This window comes from Eretmochelys imbricata, chromosome 2 (genome assembly GCF_965152235.1).
Source record: "Eretmochelys imbricata isolate rEreImb1 chromosome 2, rEreImb1.hap1, whole genome shotgun sequence".
Classification (NCBI taxonomy): domain Eukaryota; kingdom Metazoa; phylum Chordata; order Testudines; family Cheloniidae; genus Eretmochelys; species Eretmochelys imbricata.
In genome coordinates, this window is record NC_135573.1 from 164,748,997 (window position 1) to 164,770,816 (window position 21,820).

Here is a 21,820-nt window from a genome sequence, read left to right on the forward strand (position 1 = left end):
CTGTCCAATGGGAGCTGCAGAAAGTGGCGGCCAGCACATCCCAGTAGACCGCACCACTTCCTGCAGCTCCGATTGGCTGGGGACAGTGAATCGCAGGCACTGGGAGCTGAGGGTGGCCGTGCAAATGTAAACAAACTGTCTGGTGGCCCGCCAGCAGCTTATCTTGACAGGCCGCGAGTGACCCACGAGTCGCAGGTTTCCACTACTGGTTTATAGGCTTCCTCAAAGTTGTATTCTACCTTGACGTAGTTTTCTAGTAAAGACAAGGCCGTCAAAGGTAATGGAGTATGAGTTCATAAATGAGTTTCTAATTGACATATTATCCCTGAACATGGCCCTGGGAGCACTGCTGGAGTTTCATGCTGACTGTAGTCACTAGGCCTCTCCAAAGGATAGTGGCAGTAAATGTTGGCAAACAAATTTGGCTGAAACTCTTTTTCACGGAAAATGCAGATTCAGGCCGATCAAAACATTTTGCAAATTTGTGTCAAATTTGGGAATTCTGAAAAATTTAAAAATATTTCATTTCAACATTTTTAAAATAAAATGTTTTGATTCAGAATTACTTTTCTTTTCTAAATGTACTTCAATTTTATTTAGCAAAAAAACCCCTCTTAAAATGCTTGGGAATGAAACAAAACATTGATTTGCAGGATGAATGAAACTTGTATTTGACCAAAAGTGAAATTTTTCCCAACCTTTTGGTCACAGAATTTAAAAAAACAAAAAACAAACCAAAAAACCCCCCACATTTTTTCAAGAACTGCTAGCAAATCAAAAAATCAGTTGTTCACGCAGACCAGGGTCTGGGCCAGCTCAGCTTGTTATTCCAGCCAAGTGGTTATTATTTTGTTGGGTGGATATCAATGTTGCAGCCTGTGGAAGGGTATTATAAACTGGGGCCGCTATGGCCCATGATCCTCCAGAGCCCATGAAAACCTTGTGTCTAATACAAGCATACCCTCATATCAACTGCATGTGCCTCAAAGGCATAATCTAGCTCTTAACTAGAGAAAGTCACTCAGTATCAGTTGGAAATTATGCCATCTGTTTATGTAACCAAAACAATTCACTATTTGCATATCACATGATCACATTTTAAAACAGAAAAATGACACCCTTTTCCTCCACTTTAGCTTTCCCTATGGGAGATCACTTTTCTCAGAAAGATTTGGCCAGTTTATTTATTTTGTTTTTTGGGGAATATAAAATGCCTTTTCCAGTAAAAGAAAATTACACTTAAAATAGACCTTTTCTAACCTTTCAGGAAAGAAATACATGACTAATTGTATGATAACAAATTAATCCCAAGGTGGCTCAGTAAGTACCAAAGCACCAAGTAGGGATACAAAGTACTCTTATGTGCTTTCTTACTAATTCGTTGCTCACCAATTCTCTTTATGTTCATTTCTTTATCATCATCACATCCAATACATGCTGCCAAGAGGCTTTCACATTAGTCCATGCTGCTGTATAAAATTGTACAACTGATTGCTTGTTTGATTGTTTTCTGGGCAGAGCAGTGAAATAAATGAAAGCATTGTGTTGGCAACTAATTTTCCTAATCAGGTTGAACTTCTACAATTAATGTATTCCATGTGTAAGTAAAATAAATAATGTTGATCTAGCTGTATTTTTACACAAACACACTTTAAAATATAGGGGAGTCTGCTGGAATAAAAGGCTTTTCTCCTTTAACTAAACTAGGCCACATTGTTTTAGCAAAGAAATGAGTAATGATTTTACCAAGGGGACTTCTTAATCTCTCTCTCTCTCTCTCTCACACACACACACACAGAATTTTAACGTGTCAGAAAACAAAATCATAGAAAGCTAGAGTTAAAAGATGAAAAGTACTGTATGTCCTCTAGACCCCAAGTACAATAAGGGTGCATTAAGGAATTTAATTAGGAGAGGGTTGAGAAAGGTAAATTCAGCTGGCTCCCATAATAATGCCTTGACCATTAAAACCATTTTCCTGCTACAGGAACTCCTCACTTAATGTTGGTCATAAATATAAAGGGAAGGGTAACAACCTTCCTGTATACAGTACTATAAAATCCCTCCTGGCCAGAGGCACAATATCCTTTTACCTGTAGAGGCTTAAGAAGCTCAGGTAACCTGGCTTGCACCTGACCAAAAGGACCAATAAGGGGACAAGATAGTTTCAAATCTAGGGGGGAAGGCTTTTGTCTGTCTGTTCTGTGTGCTTGCCTGAGAGAGATCAAGAAAGCAAGCAATCCAACTCTATTAGAATTAGTAAGTACTAGCAAGGAAATGTGTTAGTTTACTTTTGTTTTGGCTTGTGATTTTCTTTGTGCTGAGAAGAAGGTGTATTCCTCGTTTTCTTTTCATAACTTTAAAGTTTTTGCCCAGAGGGAAATCCTCTGTGTTTTAAATCTGATTACCCTGTGAGATTAGCTTCCTTTCTAATTTTAAAGAGGTGCTTCTTTTACTTTTTTCTTTTGAATAAAGTTCTGTTTCTTTTAAGAGCCTGACTGATTTATCTATTGTCCTAAGACCCAGGGGTTTGGGTCTGTGGTCACTTTGTAACCAATTGGTTAGGATATTATTCTCAAGCCTCCCCAGGAAAGGGGGTGTAAGAGCTTGGGGGGATATTTTAGGGGAATAGGAACTCCAAGTGGTCCTTTCCCTGATTCTTTGTTAAATCACTTGGTGGTGGCAAGGGCAAAGAGCTTGTGCTTTGGGGAAGTTTTACCCTAAGCTGGTAGAAATAAGCTTAGGAGGTCTTTCATGCAGGTCCCCACATCTGTACCCTAGAGTTCAGAGTGGGGAGGGAACTCTGACAACATTGTAGTTATGTTCCTGAAAAATGAGACTTTAAGCAAAACAATACTAAGCAAATCCAATTTCCCCATACGGCTTAATGTAAATGAGGGGGTTAGGTTCAAGGGAAATTTTTTTCACCAGACAAAAGACATATATATAACACCCACACACAGTATAAGTTTTAAACAAACAATTTAATACTGGTACACAGTGTGATGATTGTGAAGCTTGGTTGAGGTGGAGGAGTCAGAGGGTGGGATATTTCCTAGGGAATGCCTTACTGCTAAATGATGAACTAGCAATTGGTTGAGCCCTCAAGGGGCTGAGCCTCTCACACTCTGCAAGGCAGCAGGAAAGGAGGGAGGGGAGACAGAGACACACACCCGGTGTGAGTGGGGTCAGAAGTACACTCCCTTGTTAATTAGATCAGCAAGCTTAAACCGGACTGCAGCTGCAACTGCTGCCTAAGGCACCAGCTCCCTCTGTCCGTGTGTCCCCCCTGTTCCATGGAAGATGGGGTAAGTGGGGTGCAGGAGCAGGGCAAGGAGGACACCCTGACATTACCCCCCCCTCTTTTGCCCCTCCCCCCCACAGCAAGCAGGAGTCTGGGGGAGCAGCTCCAAAGCAGAGGGCAGGAGCAGCACATGGCAGTGGGGGGAGGGACAGCTGAACTGCCGGTAATTGACAGCCTGCTGGGCGGCTGCTACACAGGGAACTTAGGGGAGTAGGGAACTGATGGGGGGCTGCTGGTCCACCCTGGTTCCAACCACCCACCAGCTAGCTGCAAGGGACTGCTCTTCCTGCAAGCAGTGGACAAAGCGGATGGCTGCCAAAGGACGTTAGAGGGGAGCATTGCACAACTTTAAACAAGCATCTTCCCTAATTGATCAGCAACATAACAACGAAACAAGGTTAATCGGGATGACTTTAAGTGAGGAGTTCCTGTACTTGGATCTGAGAATCAGGGTCTCAAGAAGTTAGACAGCTATGATTCTTCCGTCGAAGCAATTTTTAAGTCAAGGCATAATTCCTGATTCACGTTCATGAAACAATGAGAATCAGACACCCTTGTAAGGGATATATGGAACAGATATGCCTTGAATGGTTAATAACTAATGGATCCTTCTGGCCCTCAAAAAAAGAATTTAGAAAAATTATCCCCTTTTTTTTACACTAAATAGTATCCACCTATGAAGACAGTAAGAAAATGGTTCAAATCATGTTAGACCCTTTGTCTAAAGACCAAAGATCAACCAAGGTCAGGCATGCTCCTTCCCAAGAACATAAACTAAAATTGCTAAACGAGGGTATTGCTAATCACCTAGGCAAGACTCTTTCATAATATGCATATGGATAAAACCTCTTTCTCTCTCTGAATCTAGCTAAAAAGAACTCCAAGTTACCAAGCAAGAGTCACACCCTGTTTCCCTTTGCAAAGCGTTCCATTGCACACTGATTGGTCAAGAAAACAGATGTGGTTGTAAGATTGAAGGTCAAATTGTGTACACTGTTACCCCAAGAAATACAAGCCACATGTTTTTACCCCCAAATTATGAACTATACATTATTTTCTTGTAATTAATTTCTGGCTTAATTTTGCAGCTGTAGCTGCAGCAGTGGATCTGTGTGTGCAAAAGAAGGATAAAAGTAAGTGCCTAATTCTAATCTTACACTAATGCAAGTCAAGTCAGCATTGTAAAATTAGCATTAAGTGAGATCAGAATGCAAGCAGCTTAGTTTTTCCCTGTATATTCTCAAGACAACTTCTCCTATTCTGTGACTTGATTTCTTGTGTCATATGTATTAATGTGTGTCTGAATTTCTTGTTTAAATCTATTATTCCCTATGTTTATGGTTTATGCTGTATTTTGGTGCTGGACATATGTACTGTGTTATTATTATTATTAGTTAGTTAGCTAGCTATTGTTTCCATTGCAGAAGCCCCCACGAGCCTCAGTCACGGACCAGTACCCATTGTGCTAGGCACTACACAAAGAACAAAAGGAAAATCCATGTCCCCAAGAATTCACAACTTAGTTAATTAAAATCAAATTAATGTAATCTAATTAATCAAACCAATTAATCACAGTCTAATTGTTATTACAATCTAATGTTTTATTCAATAAGCTATAAAACACATTTGCTCCCCCTCCCCCCAAAAAGGGGGAAATTCAGTCAATTGCAGCTCAGGAGAGTCAAATATTTCTATACCCTCACTATGGACACTGAAATCCTCATTGATACTGCATGAGTGTTATTACATTTCTGCTGTCATTTCCTCACAAGCCACTGCGTCAAATTATTATTCACCTTAGCTATACACCGCACCCAGTGTGACATACCTGGAAATTGCAAGAAAGTAGAGCTGTGACACTTCGAATTCCATATAGTGAATGATAAAATATACTTTTTATATTATTATAAATCATTATTTACTGTATCTTGTCATATAATCATCATATAACAATAGGGAATTATGTTCAGTACATTGGATCACACTTTACAATAAATGCCTTCTATGGAACTTAGCCACACTTGGGCATCTAACCACATGAAAAATCTGGTTCAGAATGAACATTATCCCTTAAATATTTTTAGTGAATAGATTAAAATGCAGCCAAGTCGGGGCGGGGGACCGTTTGCTCAATAATGTGTGGAATGGCAAAGTATACAGTCAGGGTATCAAATTATAGATGATGAATATGGATTAATATATATCCGTCTGTCCCAATCATCCGTATACTGAAATGTACGTAATGATATTTTCAACCACTTAGAACCTTCATGTTCATACATGGACTCAGTTTGAAACCAAAAGAATTTTGGAGCAGGTTTCCCCCAAGTATTAAGTGCAATTGCACGTCTATAAACAAAAGAGCCTCAATCATCATCTTCTTCATCTTATAAACCAAAGATTTACTTCCATGCAGACTCCTGTATACCAGGTGCAACCCTAGCCAATGTTTATGGTTTAATGGTACAATCCCAAAAGTAGACGTTTAGCATAGACAGCAGAAGTACTTGAAATACACTATTATTATTAGTCATGTTTATTACAATAGTCCCCAAGAACGGGACCCCATTGTACCAAATATTGTAATAGAATCCCTGCCCCAAAGAATTTACAATCTAAATCAATTTAGGCCCCAATTCAGCAAGGTACTGGAGCGTGCATGTAATTTTAAGTGACTTTAGTAACTTTGACTTCCATAGCACTACTCACATGCTTAAAATTATTCATCTGTTTAAGTACCTTGCTGAACTGGGGACTTAAACTGCTCATTTGAAGCACCAGTAACTTAGGTTAGTAAATGTTCTAAGCCTTTGATTTTTTTTCCCCTAAAAGTAAGGTATCTGACATTTTTTTCATTTAAAACAAACCTTGATAATGCATTTCAGCTTTTAGGTTTCTAAGTTTTACCACTGAATGCTAACAGATTCAGAACCATGCCTCCAGGATTTTTAGGGTCATGAAGCCATTTGGAGAGATGTTACAAGAATGACATAACATATGACATAGGTCCACAAGGCTATCTGAGCACTAGTCACTGTCCTATGCTGTGTATTCAAGGGCATTCAGTGAACAGCAAAATGCAAGGCTGCTTTGAATACTGATATTCCTTGACCTAAAGTCAAGGACTCTCAGGAATGGCACTTGTAAACAGCAATAGCACTGCAACCCCAAAAAACAAAAATGCCACATGCATTCACATAATGATCCATGAGGGGAAAGAGAAATAACACCATTTTGTGATGGACTCTGATATTCTATTATTCTTTGTATGATGTTTAATAGAGGTGGTTGAAAAATAGCATTTTCACTTAAATTAAGCCCTGAGAGAGTGTGAGGGACTGATGTTGACCAAAAAAAATTGCGTTGGGGGAATTAGAAATTTTAATTTTTTCAACCAATTCATGTGCTTAGGAGCCAAGATGATAGGAGCCTTGGAAATATAATAGACAGCCAATGTTGATGAGGTAATAGCTTTCATTGGACCAACTTTTGTTAGTGAGAGAAGTTGGTTCAATAAAAGATATTACCTGATCCACCTTGTCTCTCTCCTATCCTGGGACTGACACAGCTACAACAACATTGCAGACAAACAGATCTAGAAGATATGTGAGGCCTACAAGAAATCAGCGAGCAGCTGTGGATAGCTGATTTGATTTTTTTCTAAATAGTTACGATGATGGTTCTCGATCAAGTGGTGCAATAGTTACCTGTGACCATATTTTCACTACCATCATCCTCTCTCTCCCACCAGTCCCCTCCTTTTGTCACACAGCTTTGTTGTGAGTCTTGGTTCATATTATTTTGTGGAATCTTTGGGCCAGGAGGAACACCAATCCATTGTGTCTGTCAAGTTCCGAGTCCTGATGGGGGCCTTTACACACCACCACTGTTTAAATAAACTACATTATCTAGAAGTTGCTCAGCATACAGTTCATTACAGGCCAAATTCTTCCCTCAGATATGCATGCCCAGCAACAGTTGACTTCAATGGAAATTACACACACTGAGCCCCAGATTCAGAATATGGTCTTTCATGCCACACACATGCAGATTTTTTAATCCCAAATAATACTTTCATCAAGCATTGTGTGCATTATGCTTTAACCTTATTTGCTGACCTTCAGTGGTGAAAGCCCTTATTTGGTTTCATACTCAATAGGGTATATACACAGTACACATGGGCTCCTCTTCAAGTTTGCAATACACTGCCTTAGGAAAAAAAAAGATTTAAATTCTAAATAGCCTTACACTAATTTAAATTACAATTGCACTGGCCTCATGTGTTTTCCTAATCTATGTGTGGAACTCTGTTACTACCATAGAAACAGGTAATCTACTCCTCCTAGGTAAGGCTTGAGAATGATTTCGATCCAGCTGTTATGAATATCTGGCAATAAATACAGAAGTGTGCTTTTTCAAGTGCTTTATCCCTCAAAAGGATTAACATAATTATTAGCTTAACATAAATATTTAAATGGATAATTTATACTTATGTTTTTCTAACTTATTTTATTGACCACCCAGCAGTAAAGTCAAGGTAAGCAGCATAACTCAGAATCAGAACTGACCAGGAGAAACCCTTCCAGCTGCAGAGGGCACAACACATGCAAAGCTTTCCCAGAAGGAAGAGGAGAAAACAACATAGTGGACAGAACCTAACGAGAGTGGCGAGGGTCAAGGACTGAGCAAGGCATGGCTCTGCCTCTTTCTCCAATACGCCTGCTGGCAGAGCTGGCGGACTTTGGAGAGACACATATGTCGCACCTTCTTGAAGGGTATTTGGACCACATCACTCCATCCTGCTACAATGCAGTACTGTATCTTAATGCCACAGTAGCACAAAGTGTGTCTCTGTGTATCTAATGCATGTTTAACTTTACATGACAAGTAGCTGCATTAGAAGGAGTAAGTTTGTGACAGCTGTAATGAAAGCAGGAACCTTTACATTTATTGAAACATACCATGTGTTCTCCAAGGCATGGTAGGGTCGATTAGGAACCCTGGTGCTGATTCCCCACTTACATCTAACTACAATTTAGAAGTAATGGAGAGGAGTGGCTGCAGAGAGCCAGTGGTGACTGTCTAGTTCAAAACAACCTGACCACTGGTGTTAGGTCTCTTACAGCAGTGAAGGATTGGACATAACAGAGCTCAGCTCCACCACACTCTCTCCAGCCCTGGCATGCTCCTACTCCATCCCCATCCCCCTTTACTAAGTGTGAGGACTACTCTCAGAGGCAGCTATGCTACCCCAGCTGTACATAAGCAAAGATTTCCCCTGCACAGGGGAAATTCTCCTCAGAGAACCTCCAGAGCACAAAGAGGCCTTAACAAATTGGAGAATCTTGCCCTCCTCAGTCATAGTGCTCAGGTATTGGGAGAGTATGGATATGTCTGCACCACAATAAAAGACCCTGAGGATGGCCTTGGCTGGTCCGGGTCAGCTGACTCAGACTTGTGCAGTTTGGCCTGCAGGACTAAAAATTGCAGTGTAGACACTGAGGCTCAGGCTGGAGCCTGGGCTATGAAACCCCATGAGGGAGGAGGATCTCAGAGCCCAGGATCCAGCCCAAGCCCAAATGTCTATACTGCTATTCTTAACCCGGCAGCCCAAGCCAGTTGATCCAGGCTCTCAGGTTCTGTGTTGTGGGTATTTTATTGCAATGTAGACATGCCTACAGACACCTTGATTCAGTGTTGTTACTTCAATTTTATGCCTGTGAAACTCCTCTGAAATAAATGGGATCCTATTGTTGTAAAACTATATTTTTCACCCTTAGTGTAACTTAATATTCTTCAAATGAAGGACTTGAGCTATTATTTTTCTGTAAAAAAAAGAAAGGGAATGATCCCCCAAATGCTATTAAGTTGGATGTTGGCATTGTCTTTATACTAGTTGGCTTGTGTTTTGATTTGCTGTGATTGTTAAGGCCACTGACTTAGATTTCCATCTTTCATGATGATGTATGAGTAACTCTGGTTAAAGAGAATGGCTGTTTAGCATGCTAACTGAAGGGAATGTTAGAGTCTTGTAGACTTTTCTGGCTCACACTGAATTGAATATTATAACAAATAACACTGCAATGACTACTAAATCCTATTGTCTGTGCAAAGAACAGGAATTGTTCATTTCATACATTAGTACCTGATTTGTTGTAATGCTTCCAAAATATCACCCAGCTATGCTACATTCCTAAATGAGTCTTCTTGGTTGCTTGTAATTCTAATGTTTTTGTGAGGGAACAAGTTACATTTTGCCCTCTTTTTTCTGTGAGTTACAAATATAGCTCCAAACTCTTAAAATGGGCGCAATGTGGGCCTCTCAAAAAATCCTGGACATATAACTTTCAGTAACTTTGTTCCACCTCCAGACTATTTTTGTATGCACAGTTTGAGTATTCTCTGCATGGAAGATCTTGGTTTCTCAAAATTTCATGCCAATAAACCAAAGCATAATTTTTAGCTTGCAAACATACAGAATGTTTCTCAAAATTTCTCCCACAAGACATGGTCAGATGCAACAAACAAACAAACAAACAAACAAACAAACAAAAGGAGTAGTTTACTTCACATTAGTAACAGGTTTCAGAGTAGCAGCCGTGTTAGTCTGTATCTGTAAAACGAAAAGGAGTACTTGTGGCACCTTAGAGACTAACAAATTTATTAGAGCATAAGCTTTCGTGATGCATCCAATGAAGTGAGCTGTAGCTCACGAAAGCTTATGCTCTAATAAATTTGTTAGTCTCTAAGGTGCCACAAGTACTCCTTTGCTTTTCACATTAGTAAGCCACTTATTGAAGAATCAGGGCTATCATAATTTTGCTACAAGGGATACAATTTTCAAAAGCACCTAAGTGACTAAGGAAGCTGTGTTCCATTTTGAAAAATGGCTTAGGCACTCAGGGGCAGATTTTCAAAGGAAGTTAGTTAACTAAAGATGCAAATAAGGGTGTAATGAGATCATTTGATTTCAACAGCAGCTAGTTGTCTAAGATGTTTAGGGAATTTTGAAAATCCGACGAGGCCCCTATCTGCATCTTTAGTCACTTAAATACTTTTGAAAATCTGTCCATGCATGTCTAAGTCACTTTTCAGAAATGGAACACAAACTCTTAAGTCATTTAGACTTTTAAAAATTTTTTTTTTACCAAAATCCAGATAAATTTTGAGGACAAATGTTATGCATTTTAATATGGTCTGTAGTACAAAATAAAAATTAAGACAATGTACTGCCTTTTTTAAAATTTCCAAATAACAAAGTAGCCCTCTGTTCAATATTTAGAAAATATCTAATTTCATCAAGAGATCAGACAGTCACCACACTAATTTTAAATCTTGCAAAATAGATAAATACATTTTTCAAGTGATCAGCTTGCAGTTTGGCAGCCCTGATAAAGAATCAAAGAAGAGTATTAAGATTTTTGGCCAGAGGTGTTTGATAGAAAGGGAGGGGTGGGAGAGAGAGAGTGTATGCATGCATGTGAGTGATGCAGGTATGGTTCCTTTTTTCAACATTCAGATCTCTCCCCGTTGGAGGACTTCTGTGGTTGTCTCCATCAGGAAGGTTCTTTTCTGGTGGATTTGTTTGCACACAAAGAATGTTTTCCTCTTTCAGGGACTCATTCTACAGAAGTGCTCTTGCTTAAAGATCAAATCAAATACCATGAGAAGGAGAAAAAGTAGAAAGAAGAACCTGAAGTGTCTTGAGATTATTCTCCTTGTGAAATTTTAGTGCTTCTCAGAATTATGTTGATCAACAGTTCCCACTCTGGAAGTGAAAAATGCATTTTCTTTTACGATTGTTTAAATCTTTTAGGGATGCCTCTGTGATTGCAGTACAAAATGACTGATCTCTGTGACAGCTCCTAAACCTTGAGACTTGGTGGGACTTACTTTATTATAATATTCAGGGCACTATTTCATGATGCAGCACTCAACAAACCATCAATCATCATGAGCAATATATAATTATGTAGAAGAAAATGCTTTTTTAACCTCAAGGTACTGTAAAACACTTAAACATAATTGCTATGGATGTGTCATTTTAAATAGATAACACTGTCTGAAATGCAGTTTGGCTATATAAAAAAGTAAAAGATAATAATAAACACCAAACAAAGAAAAACATAAATGTAGAGTGCTGTTTTCTGACAAAGACACAAAATATTCAATAATTCTGAATCCATAATTCATGATAGGCTATGTGAATGAATAATTATAGCATCTATGTTTTAAAGGTGAGGACAATTTATTAGCGCACTTTGGGGGCTTAGCTAGAGAATATGCTCAATTAGTAAAAAAATATATGTAAGCATACTACAGGTAGAGAGCACTGAGTTGAATGGAGCAATGTGTGATATAGCTCTCACCTTTGCTATTATTTTGCTGGAGGGACAAAGCTGAGTTACAAAGTAATATTGCATTGCTTTACACTGTGGCTGCTGTGACCCTGATTTGGTAAAGTTATGGACACTTGCTGTCACTCGGAGATGGAAAGGAGTCGTAAAGAACCCCCGCATAATCTCCCAGTTGTAGTAGGGAAGGGCTCTCTGCCTAGTAGTATGTTGTCCTGCCCTTTTCCTGCCACAGGAGATGTTTTTCAGTATGTCAGGCTTGAAGACGAGATATGAGGGATCATGGCCAGAGTGCATTGTGCCCCACCTATTGTGTGACAGTGTAACGGACAGCAGAGGGCCGATACAAGGTAGAACAATTAAAAATTTTCCAAGGATGCTCCAGATAGGAACTGGGCTGGTTTGTCTCCCAGCCTGGGCCAGAATTAGGGAGGTGCAAAGGTGACTTAAAGCTTCCTTTATCTGTCTTGCCCGCCCTTTTCTGCACCAGCTCAGGAAAGGAGTATCCAGACCTATATTTGTGACATGAAGAGCTAGAAATGTTGGACTAAATACAGAGGTCCTATAAATTATTTCTCAGTCAATTAGTTCTACTAGTCATCTGAGAGGAGGGGAGGTGGAAAGTCACCTTCCTGCTTAAACTTTACCCCATCTTACAAACTTCGGTTAGTTGTTTTTTCCTCTAACAGACCCATTATTTCCATTCCCAGAGAATTTTGGATTGAAGGAAATATTTTGTTTGACCTGAAATGATTTTTTTAAACTTTGGGATGTGTAGAAAAATTCTAAAAATGCTTGTTACAGATTGATCACAATTTTTTTCTAGATCTGCCACCAAGCCAAAAAAATCAGTTATTCACATGGCTCCAGGTAGAAGTTTTCACCTCTTGAACCTGTAAACTAACTTGTTTTTCTGATTATTGTTCACCCACTCATAGTAAGGCCTGAGCATAGCAAAAAACATATGGATATATTTTGAAACAACTGGGATTAAAGTCAATTTGTGATTCAGGTGCTCAGTCAGAGTCATAGAGTCATAGAATATCAGGGTTGGAAGGGAGCTCAGGAGGTCATCTAGTCTAACCCCCTGCTCCAAGCAGGACCAATCCCCAAGTGGTAATCCTGGTAAATTGTCATATCCAACCTGTCTTCCAGAAACAAAGTACATTCCAAAATATAAAATTTATTTTATTTCAGTAAATTTAACCTCAGTTCTCAATTTCTGTTAAACCACCACAACCCTACACACAAATAACAACTGCAAACTTTTGTCAATGTCCTAACTTCCGGATAGCTGTGAAAGACTGAATGCCAAAGGGCACACACTTGTAGAGACAGATTTAACATAATGCAGCGGGCACTGAGCTAGGTGTCAATTATGTTCAATTCAGCATGCCTTTAAGGGAAGGAAACATAGCTTGCAAGATGGGAACGGTGTCCTTTGCTTCTAACCACTATTTTTCTCCTTCAGCTAGGGAACCATTGGCTGTGGAAAGAGACTGGAACCTGCTGATATGAGTTTAAGGATATACACGTTACTTGACCTTTGTCAAAGATAAATTAGTTTAGTGAAGAGAATCCTACATTTGCATTTATCCAGTAGTCAGAAACAGAGAAACTCTTCTATGTTTTGTTTGAAATAAGACTTTGCTTCCTTCATCTTTGCCATGTATATGGTTTCTTTTCTTATGACAATCCTTTGTTAGGGGACAGCAGAAATCTAGCTAAACCGCTATATTGGGACCTGTTCAGATCCAGATTTTTGGTTCATCCTCTCATAAATATAGGGTCCATTTGCCAGTGCATTGTCCACCCTCCCCAAATTTAATTATAATAATAGCTTGAAAGAGCAGAACATTGCAGGGAGGGAGTATGAGTTGAATGGAGTTTAGCATTGGAAGGCTAAGACAATAGAGTACAGATGGTTGAACTATTCTTTCTGAATAATATTAATTATGAACGTAGCCCCTTTCTTGATTCACAAAGCACTTGTGAACCAATCATGATTTTCAGTGAACATATTCTGTGGCTCTTGGCTGATGTAAACAGATATCAAAATAAAGTCAATGGAGCTGCACTAGTTTACATACTCATTTGGCCCCATTATTCAAAAGTGTTCATTGAATAGTTTGGATGGATAATTTTCGGATTGGGGATTGTTCAAACTTATTTACTTTGGCTATTTTTCTTTTTCTCTTTTCACTTATGTTGGGTGGTTGACCACCTAAGTCACATGTTGTTGTATGTGCTTTCTTACTGGAGGGCTGAAACATTTTGAACAAGAATTTTTTGAAAAAAAAAGTGAATAATGAACATCTACTGATTTAATATATTTATTTAAAAGTGATTATTAATAAGTAACATTATCAATAGGAAAAGCTAGGTATTTTGCCATGAAAGCTTCATATCCATGAGACCACAAACATGGCATCACTATTTTCCCTGCTGCATATGCCATTGTCTCGCACCGCTCTCTCCCTACTGCTCTTCCTTCCTGCAGAATACATGACTAGATAGGGTTGAAATTCCTTAAATGTTGAGTTTTCAATGAAACTTTTCATCATTTGTGATGACATCCCCTCAAAAAAATTTTCAGTGAAATTTGTGTTGTGTTTGAGCAGCTGGTTGATTTTCCATGCCAGACAACTGAAATATTTTGATGAAATTTCAACATTTAAAAAAAAATTCTAACAATTCCACTAAAATTGTTACTGGTTTTCCATCGATCTCTACATATGCCTCAGTTATGCCATTTAGGGTATGACTACATGAGGATGAAGGCCATGCAGCATGGCCCTGGTCAGATGATTTGGGCTAGTGAGGCTCGATCTGCTGGGCTAAAAATTGCTGTGTCGATGTTCAGGCTTGGACTTTTTATCCCCATGTAGATGTACCCTTGGAGGCTTCACTGTTTCAGCTAGAGCACTGGAAGGAATTCTGTTTCATGGAGTCAGACACTCTCCAGATTGGATATGGGGTGAGTAGCTGCTAATTCACCATTTAAGGTGGAAGGCACTGTTTCTGAGTGTGTAGTCTGTGTGTGGAGGGGGAGGGGACACATCATGGCTTTGTATCTCCCTGCTGTTCCTGGTGCCTATGGGATATCCTAGGTCAGGAGGTGCCAAAAAGGATTACAGTTGTGGGCTGCTGTGCAGGGGCACATAGAGGGAGCTCTTTGCTCCCTGCTCTCCCTTATAAATTCTCAGACCAGCCTGGCCACCAGAGAATAATTAGATCTGGGCCATTTTTTTTTTCAGTAAATACTTTATTTGCCAGAAAGTCCATTTTTCAGTCTAATCAAGCTGTTTGTGCATTTGGATTGAATTTGGCAAATAGTTTCAATTCAATAAAAACAGAGAAAAACAAATTTAGAAAAAGCAGAAATATTATGTTTTGACACTTTCAGACCAAAATGTTTTAATTTTTCAGTTCAAAATGTTTTGTTTGGAAATGTAGCTATATTTAACAAAACAAAACACAATACACACACACACCACACACAAAAGTTACAACACCCCTCATCCTTCCTAAAATGAAATGTTTAATTTCAGGTCCAATGAAACATTTTGCTTGACCACAGGTTGAATTTTTTTCAGTGTTTTTCTTTTCTTTTCTTTTCGCTAAGGAAAAACCAATTGTCATTTTGGGTTAACTTGAAATGATTTATTTTATGATATATTTTTCAGTTCAGTCACCAATCTAGATAATCAATTTCTCACCCAGCTCTAGGAATAAATTTCTTGTTCAATCAAATTTATATTAAATTCTCCCTGTTGTCTATCTCCTCGGGCTGACGGGGCGGAGACCTGCACTTGCATATGCACCTACCCTACCTCCAGCTCTGAGACAGCAAAAAGGAGTTTCCACAGGCAGAACTAGGAGAGGTGGGGAGAACAAATGGGAAAGGGAGAAAAAGGAAGGGGAAAGGAAAGGAGTGAGGGACAATAAGCACAGAGAAGAGATAGGCAGGTGAGGGAGGAGTCTTTTAAAATAAATATTATTAAAATATTCCCTTGTGTGAGTGGGAGCTAATCCTTCATGAACAGCATGGAGACTGAGAGACGGGAGAGGGTTATGGACTCATTATAACAGTTAACAATCATACCTTGGCCTGTTAAACAGATAGGCCATCAGTGTCAGGGTTGATTCATTCCAGCATGTGGATTTTACCTCAGTCTGATAGCCCTGTCATGTAATCATCTAATAATGGTACTGGCCTGAGCTGGGCAAGGCCCAAAATCCCTGTGCTCAGGCAGGCAGTAATCTTTTCATTTCCAAATAATCTGTGATCATCACACTGTTTGGTAGATATTCTGTTTTGTGGCATGCAGGACTGGGAAGAGATCACACAGTGACATCCTCCTGCCATTACTGTATGCTTCTGCTTCCTCTTAACTCTACAGCTCATATACACACATACAGTACATTAACAGTCATGCTACCAAAAATGATATACACCACAAAATAAGTAATAAACATGAATACAGTCCTGTTTATAGATGCCAAGCAACGTCAACATAAAACTAATATTAATTCTGCCAAAATTCCATTTCTCTGCAAGGACTGGTTAATGGTTTGTCCTAATAACCACAGTTCAGATTTTTCCTGACAGAACAACTACATTAATTGTTTTAAGATTTTTATCCTACAACTATAGGCAAAATAAAAATTCATTTCAGAAAGCACTGTTCCATGTGATTAGACTGTCAATTAACTGTTAAAAGCAGAACAACTAAAATCATTTTAGGATATAGGCAAAGACCCCAGTGTGAGATTTACCTCTGGCTGTCACAGGCAAAAAGAATTGGTTAAGAGATTATTCCAGCAGAATAAGCAGACTGAGGGCTACCTTTATATGATGGATTTTATTAAAAGTTCTTTCTTTGTTTGTTTTTCAAGTCACTGACAGGCTAGTCTAGTCTAAATAAAATCCAGTGACTTTACTGACTTTTACCTACATGGCACCCTGTTTACTTTCTCAGTGAAGCCAGTAAAAGAAAATCTTCACTTTTTTGTGATGAAACTCTTTTCAGAAAAGAAAAGTTACAATAAAACCATAAGGGAGAAAGGAGAGACATATGGAAAAGATTCTTAAAATGTGTTAACACTAAATATACACACAAAAAAGCACCTTCAGAAATGTTAGTAAGGCTCAACAATCCAACCAGATACAGACATTTACAAGAAAAGGTAACATCAATACAAGTATCCCTAAAAGTGTTTCTAAATAAAAAATAAGTAAATAAGTAAATAAATAAATAAATACAAAGACCTTTGAGAGAAAAGTCATTATGTGACTAGGAGAAAACCAAATCATTCCTTTATCCAGACACATTTTCCATACAATAGAGTTTTTTCTCGCACACAAACTTTAATTGTAGTACTTAAAAAGGCGGTTAAAATTTAAATTCTTCCCCAGATCTGACCAAACATCTGTTTTGGTATAATTTGCTGGTTGAAAGATTCAGAGCCAAATCCCTTACCCATTGTAATTAATGGGTATTTTGCCTTTGAACTCCACTGAACTGGGATTTGGCCCAAAGTATTGCTGGAAGTGTGTGAACACCAGTACGTCTGATGGCAGAAGGGTTTGAATAGTGATTACATTTAATATTTATTATTTGTATTGTGGCAGTGTCATGGTACCACAGGCCTTGTGCTCTCTCTCAGCTCTGTGCGGTCCCTGGTAGAACCCCCTTCAGTGTTTCACCACTCCTCAAGTGTTGCACTCACTCGCTCGAGTTAAGCCCTTTTACTCCCCTCCCTCCTGGGACCACACCCCGGAGCCTTCAGCATGTCTGTCTCACTCCATGAGCTCTCCTCAGCAAGTCCACTCAAACTGGATCGTTGGAGGAGGCTTGTACACCCCAAGGGAGCAATGCAACCTCAACCTGTTTAGACTGGAGTGACTCTCAGAGAGCACTGAGTAACAGAAGGATTTGTTAAACATCTGGAATACAGTCCTTAGGTCCGCCATAGAGAATGGGAAGCTACAGCCAAGTGCACCTAGGTCTGACCAGACCCCAGTGCTCCCTCTCCCAGCCCCCAGTCCAGCAGCCTATCTTCTTCCCGCAGACCACACTTTAACTCCACCTACTCCTCCTTCCTCCTTTGTCTTCTTTCCCAGGCAAATAGATCACCTGGGCTCTCTCTTCAGCCCTTTGGTCTCCCTCGGGCCAAAACTGGCTGGCTTCAGAGTTGGGGTGGGCCTTTGGGTCATAGGTTACTAAGTCACAACATGTCCAAGCCATTGTCTGGGGTCCAGGTTGCTGGGCGGGGTCACACCTGGTCCTCTGCAACAATAAATGTCCTTTCCCACAACTTGGTTAAACATGCAGCTCATAGGGAAACAATATTCATACAAAACAATAAGAAAATTCCCCATTTTATCACAGGTAGCACCTACAGTCCACAACTGGGGATTAGGGCCTTATTATGCTAGAAACTGTAGACTTATAATGCCCCAAAGATTTTGCTGTTCTCTTGCGTACTTGCCCCTTGAGGTCTAACACCGTATATCTGAGGTTTTGAAGGAAGTCTGAAGCCACTTTAAGTATAGAAAAGGACAGTTTGTTCCATTTGCCCACATACCGTAAAAAGATAATCAACTTCATATTGCATTTAGTAAAATACTTGAAGCAATAAAAGCATGGAATAGACTCAAGACACAGTGCAAATAAGGAAGAATATTATCTTAAAAAATGTGGAAAGTTGGTTGAACTCAGCATCCACAGAAGATTTATATGTAACCATATTGCTGATGAAAGCAGTAGGAGTTGAGGACTTTCAGCACCACTCAAGAGGTGCTCAGCAACTTGCACGACTAAACCTCTTACTTGGCCCTGGAGGTAAAGGGTAAGGAATATGCCTAAGTTACATGAGTAAGTATGAAGGTGTTCACTTGCATCCCTGATTGCTGGGATATGTTTGGCTCTGGGCATCTGCATTAAGCAGCAGTTGCAGTAACTTCCTAACTATTCCACTGCTGAATACCCCTTAGGACTGTCCCCTTAGGACTGTCACATTCAGAACAGAATGGACTCAGCTTGAGCACTGTGTGGTTATTGTATTCTATGTTTAGATCAAGTGAACTTCTGGACTGTGAGGGAGGTGGATGAGGTCACTTATTTGTAGTCCAGCTGTTTTAATATCTGAGGCAGATCCTAAAATGAGCCTATGCCAATCTTGTTTTTCAAGCTGATAATGAGCTAATTTGGACCTCTATATAAGCCTTCATTGCTTTCCATCAAGTAGACTGTGCAAGGAAGGTGTGGGTTACCTTGCAGGAATGCTTATTCATTCAGTGGAGGAGACACCTCTGAGTGCTCTCCTTATGATGATAATGTCTTTTGCAAATACATCTCTCTAAGCAAATAAAATCAAAGCTCTGTTCAAAATGTTCTTTTGGAATCTGGATTAGGACATATTTTTGTAAAATAACCTGGGCCTGATTCTGATCTTGTTTACAGTGTGAATCAGGACTAGCACCATGGAAGTCTATCACGTTACACTAGCGTAATGCCAGCTCTAGTACTGTACTCTACTGAGGGCTGTGGCTTAAAGGATACAATCTAGCCCAAGGTTTGTAGTAGTTACATTAGAGTACTTTAGAAAGCATCAATCATCTCAGTTTGACTGTGCAATTATATGGCCATGGAATCTGGCATTTTCCCAAGACGACACAAAATGGAGCATGTTTGCCATAGAATTCACCTTTTTTTCATAGCCAGGTTCCAAACATTATATTTTCTGTCTCCCGACCCTGCTGGGGCTTCCCAGTTGCTGATCCTTGTTCTCCAGCTTCCTCTCAAGGGTAAGTTAACTGGAGTACTGTGCACGCTCTCTGCACTGTTCCATGGAACCAGGTTGCAGGGCAATCCTTTCCCCCTTCCTTTAGTCCCTCTTCTGTGGACCTTCCAGCCTAATTTTCCTGTTTCAAGGTGTCTGCACATTCACGCAGGCATCACTGCATCAGTTTACATTAGTTCATGTTTTTGAGCATCTCTCTGCAACTGTAAGGGCTGGTAACATACTTATGATTTTACTGAAAGGGTAAGAAAAGGAGAAAAAGGGAGGGGGGCTGTGTAGGCTCCCTGAATTTGTTTGTGATGCCAAACGTATCATGAGACATGACCCATACTCTAACAACCCTTTCTCTAGAGTACAGACATATACAAGGTGCCGCAAATGCCATGAAGAGGAAAACAAAACAAAGTTAAAATTGATAACTATAAGGTTTCAATGGGAGGTTATAAACAACTCCACTGTGACAAAGCAATTCCTCCTATTCTGTCAAAACATATTTGCTAAGAACCAGATTCTGTCATCAGAATTCTTTACTCTGAGAGCAGTCCCAGTAATTCCATTGGCCCTTAGTGAACTGCTGTTTTCTTTTTGGATTATGCAGAGTTTGTTGAAGTAGCTTTTTACTTTATAGTTTATTAAATTTTAATCTCTCTTCCACAAAATCAAGGAAAGAAAACATAAAATGAATTATATGCTAAGCTTTATACGTGAAAATCAAAAGAAATGTATCAACAGAAAACTATATCAAACATTGCCTTCACTCACAAGGCAAAATATGCAAATAATTGAGAATGCATCTCAATCACATAGCAAGAAAGCTTTCAGTTGTTGTTCCATTTCTGAATGTATTACTTTAGAGAGTAATAATTAGGAAAACTATTTTCTGGGGGGAAAAAAACAGACAGGTCTGCAGACTTGGTCTAGGACAAAAATGCACACGAGCCCCCCAAAAGTTTATAATCTAAGTCTAAGACAAAAGACAACAGGTAGATACAGACAGAGATGGGGGAGCAAAAGTTAAAAAAATGGGACAATATTGATAAGCATGATAGGCAGTGGTATCAGCACACGAGCTGCCTACCGTTGTCTATATTATTGTAGGCATCATGACAAAGGAGAGTTTTAAGGAGGGATATGAAGGAGGACAATGAGGTAGTTCTGGCACCTTAGAGACTAACCAATTTATTTGAGCATAAGCTTTCGTGAGCTACAGCTCACTTCATTGGATGCATACTGTGGAAAGTGTAGAAGATCTTATTATATATACACAAAGCATGAAAAAATACCTCCTCCCACCCCACTCTCCTGCTGGTGATACCTTATCTAAAGCGATCACTCTCCTTACAATGTGTATGATAATCAAGGTGTGTCTTCTGTATTTTCCACAGTATGCATCCGATGAAGTGAGCTGTAGCTCACGAAAGCTTATGCTCAAATAAATTGGTTAGTCTCTAAGGTGTCACAAGTACTCCTTTTCTTTTTCCGAATAGAGACTAACACGGCTGTTACTCTGAAATGAGGTAGTTGCCATCTTTCTCCATGCTCAGTTTTTCAAACAAAAATGCCATGGGGATGACAAAAATCAATCCATTATATATTAAGCACATCTGATATTTTACACAGTCCATATGGGGCTCTCGCTCACAGCAACTTTGACTTCAATGGGGTTATTCCAGATATACAGCAACCCCTATATTACCCAATCTATGTTAGGTGCAGACTAAAAAGAAAGGTCTTCTGAGGAATGAAAGAAGCAGGGGGCAACCACCAAATGCCACAGACCAAATTGCAGGACCCCAAGATTCTTATTCATATTTCAGAACTCTTTATTCATAGTAACAAAACACTTCTTTTAAACAGTGATTTATACTCCGGGTAATTTACTATGCAAGTCTCTTTCTCAGATTTAATTTCCAATTTGGCTGTTTTAAGAGTTTTGTGCCCAACTAAGATGCTGTCAAAAATAATTAATAGAGTGGTTGGAGGGTGAGCTTATATGGGCGTCTTGACTGATAACCTTTAGCAATCAAAATGGAAAGAGCTTGTGTCACAGTGTCCTATCCTATTAAAGCAGCAGAGTGAAAATTCGTAGCTCTAGTTTCTCTGAAACTGGAAACATATATAGATTTGTGTATTTAGTAGAACCATCAGCAACAAAATTCTTCTTTATTGTATTGTTTCTATGGGGACACAGAACTAATAACGTGACTGTCCCATGATCATTTAGGGTGAAACTCACTCCTGTGCAGAATGGGAGCACAAGACCGAAACTTACTTTAAACCCATGTGAGCCTTCAAAATAGGTGAGAAATGAGTGAGAAATTAAGTGAGAAATGAGTGATACATGGGTCTGTTG